Raw genomic sequence first — 13,092 nt, forward strand, 5'->3', positions numbered from 1 at the left:
ATATATTTATAATTGTAAAATATGTAAGGAACTCTTATAACTGAGAAGCAAAAACCAAAACCAAAACCAAGCAAATAACCCAATTTAAAAAAGGACAAGGACCTAAATAGGCATTTTTCTAAATAAGACAAGCAAATAGCTAACAGTTGTATAAAATGTGCTAACCAACACTAATCATCAGGGAAATAAAAATCAAAACCACAAGGAAATTTCACCTCTCACTTTGTAGAATAGTTATTATCAGAGAGTCAAAAGATAGCAAGTGTTAGCAAGGAAGTAGAGAAAAGGAAACCTTTACATTTTATTGAGAATATAATTTTGTGTATCTATTTAATGAGAATATAAATTTCTACAACTATTATGAAAAACTCTAGGAAGATTCCTGAAAAAATTGAAAATAGAACTACCTTATAATCCAGAAATTCCACTTCTAGGTATATATCCAAAGGAAATAAAATGAGGATGTTGAAGACATAGCTGCACTCTCAAGTTGATTGCAGCATTATTGCAATCACTGAGATGTGGGAACTACTTAAGTGTTCATCAGCAGATGAATATATAAGAAAAATGTGATATCTATATATAACATTTGTGTTTTTTAAATATATTTTGTGGTATTTTGTGGAAATATGACATATATTACACATTTTTACAAAGTACCACAAAATATATGAAATGCCACAAAATATATAATAAAATAAAAACATATTTTAGGTAAAATAATATATGTTTATAAATATAAACCTACAAACATATATTTTATATATATTTAAGCCTCAAGAAAGATATCCTGTCATCTGTAACAATATGGATCAACCTGAGAACATCATGCTAAGTAAGTCACAGAAAGACAAGTACTTCATGATCTCTCTTATATGTAGAATCTATAAAAGTTAAATTCATAGGAGGAGATAGTAGAATAGTGATTGTCAAGGCTGGAGGATATGAAAAATGGAGACCTGGTTAAAGGGTACAAACTTTCAGTTGTAAGATGAATAAGTTCTAGAGATTTAATGACTACAGTTAATAATAATGTATTGCATACAAAATTTGCTAAAAGAGTAGATCTTAAGTGTTCTTATTAAAAAATAAAAGGTAATTATATAAGGTGATGGATATGTTAATTAACTTGATTGTGGTTATCATTTCATAATGTATCCAAACGTCACCTTGTACACCCTAAGTATATACAATTTTTATTTGTCAATTTTACATTAATAAAGCTATGGAAAAAATAAGATGCATGTAAATACAGGGATGTTTGTAAACTTATAGAAGAAACTCCTTTTGAATTATTTCCTTTAGATTACAAGGTCAGTGTTTTGCTGAGCATGAATGAGGAAGAAGTTTCTGAAATTTAGGAAAATAATGAAGAAAGTTGAAATAGCAACTACTTCATACCCACAGAATGGTTAGCACTTTAAAAAACTAATATTATTAAATGTAAGTATGGATTTGGAGCAACTTGGATCATTGATATCTTGCTGTTCAGAATGTAAAATTAGACAACTACTTTAGAAAAATGTTTGGTAGTTCAGTTAAATTTAAATTTAAACATATATGTCTATATCATGACCCAGCTATTCTATACCTAGGCATTTACACAACAGAAATGAAACACACACCCACAAAAAAACTGGGAAGAGAATATTCATATCAGCCATAGTTAAAATGATGAAAAACAAAGATAACACAAATGTTCACACATAACATAACATATAAAAAATTTCAATACCTTCATACAATGAATAGTCAACAATAAAGACTAAAATATTACTGATGCAATGCAGCAACATAGATGCATATCAAAAGCATTTCATTGAGTTAAAGTAGTCAAAAAGTAAAGAGCACATGTAATACAATTCCATTTATCTGAAGTTCTAAAATAGAGTAGGCAAAATGGATCTACAATAATAGAAATCAAAAAGGTGATTGCTTCAAAAACATTGAATTTTAGGGCAGTGAGACTATTTGGCATGATATTATTTTATGTATGTATATATAGCAATATATATGTTTATGTTTTGTGAATGTGTGTAAAACGATGTGTGAATGTATGCAATAATATATGTGTGTATTTTTATGAAACTATTAAATTATGAGTATATAATAAAATAAGGAATGTAAAAGTTTAGTTCCACACTTCAATTTTTAAAAGTCAATTTTTCAAAAATCAAAAAAATGAAACTGCCACACAAAAACATGAAAAACACAGAATTCTGTCAATGAAGAGCCTTAAAAAATAATATATTTTTAGGAAATATTAACTCAATTTTAAACTTGTATAGAAAGACATTCCTAACAAAGATGAATAAAAATTATTTGTTAACATACAAAGGAGTTCATGATTAGAGGAAAAAATATTTTAATTACATTCTTGGGAAGAATCTATAAAACATTACATAAATTTCTTTTGATTTCTATAATTTTGGAAACACCTTGTTTCATTATTAAGTACACAAGTCAAGAAAAGCTAACTGACAACATAGAGATAAAACAGAAGGAAGCAAAACATTGTGAAGATCAAATTTTAGTAATTAGAGGGTATCAAATGTCTAGAATATTGGTAGAGAAGAAGTTCTGTCATGAAGAGGGGAAATTTGTTATGTGTGGAGAAAGGTGCCTAGATGAGAACAAAAGGTAACAGGAAGTAAATTTATAAAGCTTGTCCTTGAATGAGAGTGACAATTGGACAAGAAATAAATAAGGATAAGAAAGCATTGGAGGAGAATGAGATAAGAGTAAGAAAATGGAGACATTTGATTCTTTCATCACAGGAGCACAGGATGTTCTTTTCTCTTTTATGCTTCAGACTGGTCCACTTTAATCTTTTTCAAATTTGGTCTTACATTTGCCCATGGGCCATACTTATTACAATTGAGATATTACTAATTTGTTATATGATATGAGAGCTATTAACATGAGCAGCTGTTATGTTCCTGAAAAACCATGCATGTTTTTCGAGACCAGCATCCTTGTTGACTCCTGAGGCTTATTTTCTGGCTGGTACTCAAGTCATAAAGTATTTGCATAGCATCCCAGTCTTTGGGAACGTGTTTTTCTTCATATTTCAAAGAAGTCCTGATTACTTTGTATTATTATTATTGATATTGTTATCATTATTGTGCACCCAGTACAATTTGCATTATTTTCAAAGAAATACCAACATAAATTAATTATTTTATGAAAGAAAATCTTTAAGCACATATGTACTTTTGAGAATAGTCTGGTTTGTTTTTAGCGCCATAAGTGCTAACAAAATAGTAAATGAGATCCAGGGTGTATTCCAGTCTGGTACATTAATGATGGCATCATAATTATTCTAACCAGTCTTTGACCTACATAATCCATCAATCAGCAAGAAAGCATAATCCTGATTCGGCAACAAAGATGAAAACCTCAGTTCCTACTGTAGACCTTAATCTTTTAAAAGGGGATCTCATCCTTTGAGTGACTTAAAATCACAGTGAAACTTGTATTTTAAACACATGATTGATTGTATAATTTTTGCCTAATATTAACTCTTTAAAGATAATATAGAAATATATTCAGAACTAGATTTCTAAATAAGTCAACTTTTATCATTTCAAATAACATAATTTTGTGTTTGAGTGTACATTAATTTGTTTCAAATCTTTTGTGCCACAGCATACCAGCATGTACCGTAATTTATAGTTATGTAAATTAAATTGAATTTTCCCAAAGATGTACTGTGTTTTTTCCCTTGTTTGTGAGGGTTGTAATGTATTGTGATTCTTATCAAATATTATATAAACTGATAAAATATTGATGTGAACATAGTTTTTCTCTGTGAAAACAATGCGAATATAGTTTTTTTTTTTTTCTGTGAAGAAAACTTAATTTTCCAATGTATTACTAATAGAATTAAACACCACTATTAAGGAATATGTGGGTAAAATAATAGTCAAATATTGGAATGAATAGCAATAATTTTTTCTCAGAATGCTTCATAAATTTATTTAAATTTCTTGCTTGAAGTTGACTATACGGAGACAAATTCCTGACTGTATGTTATGGACATATTTTATGCAATAAACTGTTGATGGTCCACAAACAAAGAACTCATTAAATAGGAACCTCAGCTTTAAATCAAATACCTAGTTGAATGTTCACTTATTTGATTACTATTTATAATATTGTGCCATTTTTATGATATCTGATTCAGCACTTTAGAAAACAAAATTTTCTCAGTACAACTGATGTCAATCACAAAAAAGGGCTTCTATATTATATATATATTTTCAAAATCAAGTTATAGATATTTCAGTGTACCTTTTTCTAGGAAGATGTTATTTCCTAAGACAGCATTTGTGGCTAGGGAAAAGTATATTATGTAAACTATTAAGAGGCTGGCAATGTACAGTTTGTGTGTATGTGTGTATAATAATGTACAAATATATAATAAAATAGTGTATACTGATTCTCTATTCATAATAAAGTTAAAATTACCACTGTAATTCTTGCCAGTAACTTCTCTCACTTTTAGAAAAATTATACTGTTATAAGTTATCATAAATTATTAAAAAAATATTCTCTAATTTTAAAATATTATATTAACTGTTAATAATAGTTCCAAATTTCAATCTACTGAATTTTAATGGACACTCTTTTTATTCCTTTGTGACTTATTAATTTTCTTCTTAAATAATTGAATTTTGCTATGAATTTCTTTTTCTCACAACTGTTTATTAGTGCTCTAAACCCTGAGTTATTGCATATTTGAAAATTAATATCTGTTATATTTCTAATCAAATGGCATTATGGCTGGGTAAAATATTCTAGAATCACAGGAACTCTCAACATTTTACACACATTGGTATATCTTGTCTCCTTAGATTTCATTTATATTATGAGTGAACCTGAGGTCAACCTGAGTAACTGCCTCCATATTTTATAACTGAATTGTTTCTTTTTCTTCTTCTTAGGTACTTGAATAACTTCTCTTAATCTATATATTTTATGTACTTACGTATGGACATTTGTCATTCTGTAATCAGATGTACATCAGCACCCTGTAATTTTTCTACTGGAAACTCAGTTTTTATTATATTTTTCTTTTATTATACTTCTGAGTTCCTTTCCCATTTCACTTTTGTATTCTCTTCCTCAGATACTCTTTTTTTTTTTTTTTTTTTGCAATATGCAGGCCTCTCACTGTTGTGGCCTCTCCCGTTGAGGAGCACAGGCTCCGGACGCGCAGTCTCAGTGGCCATGGCTCACGGGCCCAGCTGCTCTGCGGCATGTGGGATCTTCCCGGACCGGGAAAGAAACCCGTGTCCCCTGCCTCGGCAGGAGGACTCTCAACCACTGCGCCACCAGGGAAGCCCAGATACTCTATTTTTACTTTGGATTATTTGTAGTTTACTGAACATATTGTCTTTTCCAGTTCTGTTATCCAACATTTATAATGTATTTACCATAATTATTAAGATATGATTTTGGTGCTTAATTTTTTTTAAAATATATTGTTTAGCATGTCATTTTATTTATTTATTTATTTATTTAAAACATTTATTTATTTTATTTATATATTTTTGGCTGTGTTGGGTCTTTGTTGCAGTGTGTGGGCTTCTCATCCCAGTGGCTTCTCTTGTTGCAGAGCACAGACTCTAGGTGCGCAGGCTTCAGTAGTTGTGGCTCACAGGCTTAGTTGCTCCACGGCGTGTGGGATCTTCCCAGACCAGGGCTTGAACCCATGTCCCCTGCATTGGCAGGCGGATTCTCAACCACTGCACCACCAGAGAAGTCCTGGTGCTTAATTTTTACCCTTATATTGCATCTCCTTTTATTTTTAATTTCAGCTTTCAGTAAAGAAAACCTTATCATTTTTAAGTTTCAGTATATTTAAATTGGGTTAAAATTAAAGAAACTTTATGTAGCAAAATATTTATGATATTCTTTTGATTTTTTTTATAATTTTCACCTAACCCCTACTTTGACAGTGATTTTTAACCCTGTATTAAGCTGTTTCATAACATAAAATACTTTGCAGAATTTCTTTTCTTCAGATTTTTTTCATTTTTATACCAATTTTTCTGTCTGTTTTGCTCACTACATTTCTTCCTTTTGTTTTATTTCTATATATTTATGAGCATGTTTCCATTTTAGTCACCCTGTCTCTCTTTCACTTGCTTACATTTTTTGGTACATAAAGAGTCCAGCTCCTGGTTAGAAAACTTTGTGTGATCTTTCAGACTCAACCACACTAAGGTGTTACAGTCAAAGACTCAGGTCCGCTGCCCTGTCACTTTTAAAATATACATTTGTATATTTACATGCAAGTACTCTCATTCCAAGGTCTTTTTATTTGACACTTTGGACAGAGGTCTTGTTTAGGCAATTCTGCAGAGGTGTTCTTGTGTTTGTTGGGGGGGGGGGCAGTGGTGAGGAAAAAAAGGGAAACTTTAAGACACTTTTCTACTCCAACTCAGTATTTAGTACTTTTCCACTCTTTCTCTGAGGCTCCTTCAAGGATGAGACAATCTGCCCTGATCCACTGGACTCTTGACTGGTTTACTGATCTGTAAAAAATTAATACACAGAAACTTCACTTAAATAGATTTTGGAGATCAGCAGGGAGAGCTCTTACACCCTGTGATGATAGCAGAGACCAAAAAGAAGAAAGACTTCTTTCTTGGAAATAATTCAACCAATGGAGGGAATTCCCTGATTGTCCAGTGGTTAAGACTTCGCCTTCCAATGCAGGGGGTGTGGGTTTGATCCTTGGTTGGGGAGCTAAGATCCCACATGTCTCATAGCCAAAAAAACAAAATATAAAGCAGAAGCAATATTGTAACAATTTCAATAAAGAATTGTAAAATGGTCCACATCAAAAATAAAATCTTAAAAAAAAAATAATTCAACAAATGGAAAGCCATTGACTCTTTGCTTACTATAGCCTTCCCAAATTCCTTTCCCCTCTGTAAAAGACTTCTCCTTTCCCAATCATGCAGGGACTTGCACTTGTCTTCCCATGGCTGCAGGCCCTGAATTAAAATTCTCTGCTGATCCTGAATAAACTCATCTTTGCTGGAGGAATAACACATTTTGGTGGCCTGCACAGGGACCAGAGAAGACCCCTGAAGGCTCTGAGGCTTGTGAACATACAGGTGTGGTACCCATTATCTCCTCACTACTTTTCTCTCCAATTTTAGAGTTTGAAGGTATATCTTTCTCCTGGATCTGAGCTCATGCCTTCTTTGTGTTTAAAGCTCTCCAAGCTTTATTTGGGACCTATGTTAAGTTTCATTCTTTCTGATTAAGGCCTTATTCTGAGAGCATACTTGTTTAGTACTTTGGTCTCATTTTTGAGATCAGACTGTTTTGACCAAAGCTGGATAAGACAGCTTCAGCCCATTTCTTCAGGAACAGGGGCTGCTTCACTGAAACTGTGCTAGTTTTTTCAGTCATTGGTCCATTCCTTTGGAATAGAGGCCATTTCATGGGAACTGGCTGAAAAGTCTTTGGCCTGGCCCCTCCAGGACTGAGCTATTTTCTTAGAACAGGCTAGTGGTAAGCCTGCAGTCTGTTTGAGTTGCAAACTGTTTGAATTGAGTTGCTTAAGCTGTAAGCTGTTTAAGCTGCTTGAAAATTACTCTTTTACTCTAGAGAAAACTTCTGAGCAATGGGATCTCAGTCATCTAAATATTTTGAAGGCATACCCCCTACAGGGACTTTGGCCAAATTTATATTTAGAAACCACTGTTATTCCTCATGTGCATTTATGAGTAATTGGATTGACTTGACAAAAGGCAATTTAGAATATCAATGGCCATTATGGGGAATTTTTGAAAACCACAAACTTAATTTTCTTATAATTGAATTGGATTAAAATAGATTAAAAAATTCCCAGAACTGAATGGAATCAATCGGTATTTTGAGGCTTTCCAACATTATTAGTTTAAAATTGCCTCTCTGCAAAGTAAGATTTTAAGATTAACTGAGACAATTAAGAAAGATAAAATGGCTCCCGAAGCTTCAGGCTCTTCTTCCACAACTTCTTTTTCTCAAGCTCCACCTCTGTCACCATCTTTTGTCCTCTTTCCCTCAGCTCCTCATGGTCAGACTCCCAGTAAGATGGAGAAGATGGAGAAACACACACACACACACACACACACACACGCACACACATGAAAACCATCCTCAGCTCTGGCCAAAGTTCTGAATGGATAAATGTACTCTATTAAGATTACTTCAATTTACTCACGGACTGTATCCCAAAGACTGAATTCCTTCAGATTTCAGATCATTCCCAAAGTCAACCTGGAGCAAATTTTAATTCCGTTAGAAAGATTAGTCGGTCTTTGTTGTTCATTTCTTTTTTTACATCTGTCTTTTTTACATCTCTCTATCAGTTAACAACCTATCAAAAGTGAGGAAATATAATTTTCCTCTTCTATTGCATTTCTATATAGAGTTATATAAGAATTGTTTTATGTTTCACAATTAGGGATTGAGTTGGTGACAACGAGATTAGGAGAGCTTAGTACAATTCTAGAAATTCCTGTTTCTATTTTAGGCAAAAGGAGATATCCAGGTATTGCCAGTTCTGAATTTTATGCAATATGGGAACCTTCTGTAAGACACAGAATACAGAACTATATATGGTTAATTAGATAGAGAGCTTTGGAAGGTGCTCATAAAGGTGAGGTGTCCCTAACCTTAATCGTTATTAGCCCCACAATTGATTCACCTCAGTTTAAACTGCAACTTTTCAAAAATATCATGCCACTAGGTATGTCCTTTCCATTGTGTTTTTATACACGTTTTGTTCATTGTGTTTTTATAACGTTTTGTTCATTTCATTATACTTTGGAGAAAGATAGTTTGTAATTCAGCTTCATTATAATTTTGACACTACATCATCTTATTTAATGTTCATAACAGTATCAAGTGTTATGCCTCAGGAAAGTAAACCAAGGCACTCACAGTGTCAGCATGTTGTTCAATAAGTGGTCAAGTTGGAATTGGAATCCAGATCTGCTTGAAGCTGCCTCTCTTGAATGCAGTGACTAAATGCTATGACCAGCAATTGTTAGCCTGAAACTTACAATTAAATAATTGTTTTCTTTTGAAATAACCTACTAAATATATTTTTCTTAATCATATTTAAAGACAATATTATAGAGAACAAATATGACTAAATTTATACATTAAAGTTATATCAGAGAAAACATATATTGTACTAAACAAAGTAATGGAATGGTGTTCATTCTAAATTTGTACACCCCCCCAAAACCTGGCTTTAAATCCTGAGTTACTGACTTTTGATAGTGAGCATACACTAATATTTCTGAGCCACTGATTTCTTATCTGTGAAATGGAGTTAACATACGTGAGTATGAAATTGAATATCCCAGCACTTAGTATATATTAAACATACATAATCACTTACCAACAGCTCTTAAATTTAACTATACTGAAAGTATAATAGAAGACTATTGTTATGAAAGTAGTTTATATAAATATTTGAAATACTTTTACAAGTGAATATAGTCATTCTTCACTAATAATTAATGTTATAAAAATCTGTATACTTCCTGGTTGAAAAGCTCATATGCATATATTTTTTAAAGATAATATGCATTTAATATTAATTGTTTAACACTATGGTATATTAACAATGAATCACAAAATGAATACATTGTTTTTAGCTTTTAAATTACTTTGAATTCCTATCCAAAAGCTAATATCTCATTTATCAGCTCTTGAAATTCACATGGTTTGTGAACCTAAATTGTTTGCCCTCTGTGAGATTTACTGGCTCTGAATTGTCTAGTGCACTGTCATTATCCTTCTGCTTAAAGAATTGGTCAAAATTGTGAACATTACTGAAATTCATCTGGGGCATCCAAAGGTAGAAATAAAAATAATTAGCAAGGATTTTTTAATAATGTGAAGTGTACCACCTAATCTGGAAGTACAAGTACACAGACAAGATAGAAAATCATGTTTGTATTAAAGTATTCACAAAGCAAAACTGAAAAATAGAAAGGGCCAAATTAAGGAAGAAAAGCAATGTTTTGGAAAATCCTCAGCCACGAATTCTATTGCCATAATCTCTCTGAAGTAGTTTGAGCAATTTTTAACTAAAATAATTTATATGTATTCTTCTTATTTTATTTTATTTTTTTTTAAACATCTTTATTGGGGTATAATTGCTTTACAATGGTGTGTTAGTTTCTGCTTTATAACAAAGTGAATCATCTATACATATACATATGTTCCCATATGTCTTCCCTCTTGCGTCTCCCTCCCTCCCACTCTCCCCATCCCACCCCTCCAGGCTGTCACAAAGCCCCGAGCTAATATCCCTGTGCCTTGCGGCTGCTTCCCCCTAGCTATCTACCTTACTACGTTTGTTAGTGTGTATATGTCCATGACTCTCTCTCGCCCTGTCAAAACTCACCCTTCCCCCTCCCCATATCCTCAAGTCTGTTCTCCAGTAGGTCTGTGTCTTTATTCCTGTCTTACCCCTAGGTTCTTCATGACATTTTTTTCCCTTAAATTCCATATATATGTGTTAGCATATGGTATTTGTCTTTTTCTTTCTGACTTACTTCACTCTGTATGACAGACTCTAGGTCTATCCATCTCATTACAAATAGCTCAATTTCATTTCTTTTTAAGGCTGAGTAATATTCCATTGTGTATATGTGCCACATCTTCTTTATCCATTCATCCGATGTTGGGAACTTAGGTTGTTTCCATCTCCGGGCTATTGCAAATAGAGCTGCAATGAACATTTTGGTACATGACTCTTTTTGAATTTTGGTTTTCTCAGGGTATATGCCCAGTAGTGGGATTGCTGGGTCATATGGTAATTATATTTGTAGTTTTTTAAGGAACCTCCATACTGTTCCCCATAGTGGCTGAACCAAATCACATTCCCACCAGCAGTGCAAGAGTGTCCCCTTTTCTCCACACTCTATCCAGCATTTATTGTTTCTAGATTTTTTGATGATGGCCATTCTGACTGGTGTGAGATGATATCTCATTGTAGTTTTGATTTGCATTTCTCTAATGATTAATGATGTTGAGCATTCTTTCATGTGTTTGTTGGCATTCGGTATATCTTCTTTGGAGAAATGTCTATTTAGGTCTTCTGCCCATTTTTGGATGGGGTTGTTTGTTTTTTTGTTATTGAGCTGCATGAGCTGCTTGTAAATTTTGGAGATTAATCCTTTGTCAGTTGCTTCATTTGCAAATATTTTCTCCCATTCTGAGGGTTGTCTTTGGTCTTGCTTATGGTTTCCTTTGCTGTGCAAAAGCTTTGAAGTTTCATTAGGTCCCATTTGTTTATTTTTGTTTTTATTTCCATTACTCTAGGAGGTGGGTCAGAAAGGATCTTGCTGTGATTTATGTCATAGAGTGTTCTGCCTAGGTTTTCCTCTAAGAATTTGATAGTTTCTGGCCTTACATTTAGGTCTTTAATCCACTTTGAGCTTATTTTTGTGTATGGTGGTAGGGAGTGATCTAATCTCATACTTTTACATGTACCTGTCCGGTTTTCCCAGCACCATTTATTGAAGAGGCTGTCCTTTCTCCACTGTACATTCCTGCCTCCTTTATCAAATATAAGGTGTCCATATGTGCGTGGGTTTATCTCTGGGCTTTCTATCCTGTTCCACTGATCTATCTTTCTGTTTTTGTGCCAGTACCATACTGTCTTGATTACTGTTGCTTTGTAGTATAGTCTGAAGTCAGGGAGCCTGATTCCTCCAGCTCCTTTTTTCGTTCTCAATATTGCTTTGGCTATTCGGGGTCTTTTGTGTTTCCATACAAATTGCGAAATTTTTTGTTCTAGTTCTGTGAAAAATGCCAGTGGTAGTTTGATAGGGATTGCATTGAATCTGTAGATTGCTTTGGGTAGTAGAGTCATTTTCACAATGTTGATTCTTCCCATCCAAGAACATGGTATATCTCTCCATCTATTTGTATCATCTTTAATTTCTTTCATCAGTGTCTTATAATTTTCTGCATACAGGTCTTTCGTCTCCTTAGGTAGGTTTATTCCTAGATATTTTATTCTTTTTGTTGCAATGGTAAATGGGAGTGTTTTCTTGATTTCACTTTCAGATTTTTCATCATTAGTATATAGGAATGCCAGAGATTTCTGTGCATTAATTTTGTATCCTGCTACTTTACCAAATTCATTGATTAGCTCTAGTAGTTTTCTGGTAGCATCTTTAGGATTCTCTATGTATAGTATCATGTCATCTGCAAACAGTGACAGCTTTACTTCTTCTTTTCCGACTTGGATTCCTTTTATTTCCTTTTCTTCTCTGATTGCTGTGGCTAAAACTTCCAAAACTATGTTGAATAAGAGTGGTGAGAGTGGGCAACATTGTCTTGTTCCTGATCTTAGTGGAAATGCTTTCAGTTTTTCACCATTGAGGATGATGTTTGCTGTGGGCTTGTCATATATGGCCTTTATTATGTTGAGGAAAGTTCCCTCTATGCCTACTTTCTGCAGGGTTTTTATCATAAATGGGTGTTGAATGTTGTTGAAAGCTTTCTCTGCATCTATTGAGATGATCATATGGTTTTTCTCCTTCAATTTGTTAATATGGTTTATCACATTGATAGATTTGCGTATATTGAAGAATCCTTGCATTCCTGGAATAAACCCCACTTGATCATGGTGTATGATCCTTTTAATGTGCTGTTGGATTCTGTTTGCTAGTATTTTGTTGAGGATTTTTGCATCTATGTTCATCAGTGATATTGGCCTGTAGTTTTCTTTCTTTGTGACATCCTTGTCTGGTTTTGGTATCAAGGTGATGGTGGCCTCATAGAAGGAATTTGGGAGTGTTCCTCCCTCTGCTATATTTTGGAAGAGTTCGAGAAGGATAGGTGTTAGTTCTTCTCTAAACGTTTGATAGAATTCACCTGTGAAGCCATCTGGTCCTGGGCTTTTGTTTGTTAGAAGATTTTTAACCACAGTTTCAGTTTCAGTGCTTGTCATTGGTCTTTTCATATTTTCTATTTCTTCCTGATTCAGTCTTGGCAGTTTGTGCATTTCTAAGAATTTGTCCATTTCTTTCAGATTGTCCATTTTATTGGCATAGA

Source organism: Phocoena phocoena, chromosome 18, assembly GCF_963924675.1.
Source record: "Phocoena phocoena chromosome 18, mPhoPho1.1, whole genome shotgun sequence".
Classification (NCBI taxonomy): domain Eukaryota; kingdom Metazoa; phylum Chordata; class Mammalia; order Artiodactyla; family Phocoenidae; genus Phocoena; species Phocoena phocoena.